The following is a 4,951-nucleotide window of genomic DNA, read 5'->3' as shown; positions in this document are numbered from 1 at the left end:
GATTTCGCGACCCTTACCCAGGGACCCCAACGCACTAGACGTTGACATGAAGGGGTGGAAATCAGAGGGAGAGATGAACCATGAGAGACTATGGACTCTGAGAAACAAACTGAAGGTTTTAGAGGGGAGAGGGGTGGGGGGATGGGTTAGTCTGGTGATGGGTATTAAGGAGGGCATGTACTGCATGGAACACTGGGTGTTATACGAAAACAATGAATCGTGGATCACCACATCAAAAACTAATGATGTATTGTATGGTGACTAACATAACATAATAAAAGAAAATTTAAAAAAATACTTTTAATTAAGAGATCAATTCCTTTCATTTGTCTTTCAGATGAATAATATAATAAAATTTTCTTGTTTTCCTTCCCCAAAAATCAATCCTGGTATTTTTTCTATTGTAAGTGTGCTGTCAATATTTAGCTGCCAGCCCATGAGGCAGCTGTGATTAGGATCAAATAACTGAATGTGGGTAATGACTTCCTACTAGTTCTCTAACTGCCTATCAGAAATGCTTACTTTGGTTCAAAGCTACGTTTTCATTATAAATCTTTTGTTTTCTGTCCCTGATGCTAGATAGTTTAAGTTATTAGTCTAAAGAGATCACTTACATTGTATTTAACTCAAACAAAATTTTTTAACTCCCACTCTTGTTCTCTGCATACTGTCCACATCTCTTCAAGTCAAGTTGGTTAGAAATAGCCATAAGCCCAAACCAAGAAACAGACCTTTTTTAACACCCACAAAGATTTTATTATAATTAAATTTTAGAAAACAAGATCTAAAATATCACAATGCAATTGTTTATGTTATTCTTTTTTTTTTAACATATAATGTATTATTTGTTTCAGGGGTACAGGTCTGTGATTCATTGGTCTTACACAATTCACAGTGCTCACCATAGCACATACCCTCCCCAATGTCCATCACCCAGCCACCCCATCCCTCCCACCCCCCTCCACTCCAGCAACCCTGTTTGTTTCCTGAGATTAAGAGTCTCTTATGGTTTGTCTCCCTCTCTGGAAGAAACAGACTCTTAACTACAGAGAACAAACTGATGGTTACCAGAGGGGAGGAGTGTGGGGCGATGGGTAAAACAGGTGATGGTGATTATAGACTGCAGTTGTGATGAGCATTGGGTGTTGTATGGAAGTGTTGAACGACTATATTGTTCACCTAAAACTAATTTAACACTGTATGTTAACTGGACTTTAAATAAAAACTCAAAAAAAATTTTAAAAAGAAATAGCCATAGCCATCAAAAAGCACTAAAACAAATCTTTCCAGAATATATTTTCTATCAAACTGCTATTTATCAATAATTTAAAATCAGTAAAACAGCTTTAATACTTCTATGTAATATTTTTCTCTGGCTTAGAAATATGATTTTTGTAGATGTGCCAAAGAAATATTATCAGAGAGATTATTTTAAATAAAAATCTGGATTTTTCCTTAGAAAACTGCTTAGAAATTATTAGGCTAACTGATAGAAGAAAAGGCAGAGATAGAAGAGGAAGAGAAGGAGGAGGAGAAGGAGAGAACACTAATGTTTTGAATTATGTTTTATTTTGATGCTACTCTCTGAATATACAACCTAATATATTTCCACCTAATTTTTGCAAATACTTCCATGTGAAAAATTCTTTTTTTTTCTCATCGAGATGTCAACTCTGTAACTCTTTCACCATAATGCATCTCATGTATTCTTTTCCCTACTTACCTGCCATGGTCCAAAATATCATATGTTTACTTGCTTTTTGCTTCCTCCATTGTGAAAGCATGTAAGAAAAGACCCAAGCTAAGTTTAAACCCAATTATTTACTTACTACTTACCTACACTGTAACACATTAAACATTATTGAAAAAATTTTCACATCTTGTGCTGACAATTGCAGTTTAAATTCCTGATCCGAAAATTCAATGAAAGACACCATATTTACTTAATTTTCTCATTCTCCACAAGAAATACTTACACTTCCTTAAGCTGAAACCCTTTCCCTCCTCCATCCTTTTGGTTCATCCCCTAGCCTAATATTTAACTATATTAGAAATAGTATAGTTAAATATTATTAGATAGTATCAGTCAGAAAATTTCTCACCTTCCTATCAGCAAATCTATCAGCCAATCTGCGTCTGAATCCGTATTTTTGTCTTTCCCTCCTATTAAAGTGGAAGAAGTGTTTGCTTCTTCTCTTAACAGCCAACCCCTCCCTTTTTCAGTGCATTCAATATTCATTGCCATTTTAGCCACTCTGGTATCCCTGCAATTACTACTCGCTCCTTAATTCTCAACTTTTTTTTCCTCTACTGACTTACGCATATGTGCATAAAAACATGATTAAATATCTCACATCTTAAAAAAAATAACTACACGCTCACTTCCTGCTATAACTTGATTTGTCTGAACCTTGTCATATTAAAATGCTCTAAAGTGTAGCCTAGGGTCACTGTTTCCACTTACTCAACATTTTACTTCAATCCAAGTAGGCTCTCATACTCAACTACTTTGTCAAAATCATGACTGAACTTCTTGCTGAAAACAACGGCCAGTTTATCATCTCAGTAATATTCAGCACAGTTGAACACTCGGCCATCATGAAACACTGTTTATTTTTCCTTTTTTACATATTCAATATATTAAGATATAATCCATATGCGATCTAATTCATGCTTTTAAAGTATATAGTTCAATAGTTTTTAGTATTTCCCCAGAGTTGGGCAAATATCACCACAGTTAATTTTAGAACAGTTTCATAACCCCCAAAAGAAATCCCATACTCGATCACTCTTCACTCTCCACCTCCCTCTCCTTTCCCTTCCCCACTGCCCCCACCACCACCAGTTAGGCAACCACACACTAATCTACTTTCTATCTCCATCAATCTGACTTGTGACTTGTGACTGGCTTCTTAGCATGGTGTTTTCAAGGTTCACCTATGTTATAGGATGTACCAGTATTTCATTCCTTTTTATTGATAAATATATTCCATTGTATACATATAACACATTTATTAATCCATTTATCAGTTGGTAGACATTTGGGTTGTTTCCAGTTTGGGGCTATTATGAGTAAATACTACTTCACAAGGCACTAAGTATGGCTCTTGCCATACTTACAATTTATCCTCTACACAGAAGCAACTAAAAGGTTTTTAAAACTTAGATTCTATCACATTCAAACAGGAAGTGATCTTGTATTGTACTTAGTGCTTATTAGATTCTTAAACAAGGAAATGGAGAATGTGTAATATATGTGGGAACTGAGTTTGATTTATTCAGAAGCACAAAGATACTAAAATCCTGAACCTATTTTGGTACATTATTAGAGAAAGTGAAAATGTTAATTTGTTTATAGTATTGGATTGTGTATATTTGGGGGACAGATTGGAGACAATGTGATTATTTTTCAGTCTGTGTCATCACATACCTCTCTTTTCCCTAGGGTGGTCAAAGTACCAATATCACATCTTGAAATAAGTTATTCATCATGCTTCTCTGTGGTATGAATTTGATAAATTATTAGATCATGTGCTACACTAAGAAGTTACAGAATTGCATAAAGAATAAAATAAATGATTCAGTTTGTCAATATGAATAAGTCACTAGCCACATGGGCTGCAGTTGACTTACCTGGGAAACAAGGCAGCTGGATCAGGTAATCTCTGGAGCCAATTTTTAGCTCTAAATTTATGAGCTGTCTTTAGTGATGTGTAATTACCCTAAAAACCAAGTTATATAAGACCTTTACTGGAAGTATTTGACTTCTACTGCCAGGAAATCTTTGGCACTTTAAATGCAACTGTTTTTTGGTACTTAGGAAAGCTGCCAAAGAGTGAATAAATGTTAAGTACAGAAACTTTGTTTATTACCAGAGTAAATACAATAAAAGCAGAAGTGACTTTTATCCTTCATACCAAGTAATTAACAAATTAATTAACTTTTTCTCATAGTAATTAACTAATTGACTAACTTTGTCTCATATAAAGTGATAATCTTATAGACGAATGATCTATTCAGCTTCTGTACAGTTTTGATAGCGTTTCAAGATAAATGTTCCCACCACAGCAAATCTGTGCTAATTAAGTGAAGATCAAAAACAGAGGAGCTGAGTTGACACCAGATACTCAGTTCACATAATAATCACTGGCTTTCAGCACCAAGTTTTCAAGGTTAATCTAACTTTAGTGGAGGGAGAAAAAAAGAAGGAACGTTATGCTAAAAGACCTATAGAAAAGTGGGAAAAGCAAATTGAAGAAAATCTGTTGACACAGGGACAATAGTCCTGAATCACTTACCTATGAAAGAAAATAGCTACATATCAGTGATTTTGAGTAGAGCATGTGAAAAAAATTGTCATTTTTAAAGCACAAATTAATAATTTTTTTGCAGTTATTTCCATATAAGTGTTAGTCACTTTCATTCTTAAAGGCCAGTGTGTTTGCAGGTCTTAGCATGTTCATGTCTGTAAACATCAAATAAGAAAATAATGGATCTCTGGGTGTAGAATTTTATGGAGTGCTGATAGGCAAAGTGAGGTATAGAAGTGTTTTAATAACCTTTTGACTACCACTGCTTATGAGAAAGGAAAGTGCTTCTTCCTACCAGCTGCAATTTTTCAGAGCTGCAAATTGTTATGCCACACTGAATTTTGCAGACTTCTGGAAGGCAATGGAATAAATATTTTTGCGTGACAATTTCATGCTGAAAGGAATAATTTTCCTTTCTCCCTTTATTTGCTTTTTATAACTTTACTGAGATATAAAGTATTATATACTACCAATATTTAAAGTGCACAATTTGATGTTTTGATATATGTATAAGCTATCATCATAATCGAGATAATGAACACTATCACCTTCAAAAGTTTCCAAGCCTACCTTTGTAATCCATTCTTTCTTTCCATCTCCAACCTTAGGCAACCACTAATCAATTGGGGATGAATAATTTT

Source organism: Phoca vitulina, unplaced genomic scaffold (assembly GCF_004348235.1).
Source record: "Phoca vitulina isolate PV1807 unplaced genomic scaffold, GSC_HSeal_1.0 scaffold25, whole genome shotgun sequence".
Taxonomy (NCBI): domain Eukaryota; kingdom Metazoa; phylum Chordata; class Mammalia; order Carnivora; family Phocidae; genus Phoca; species Phoca vitulina.
Note: the sequence above shows the minus strand (reverse complement) of the source record.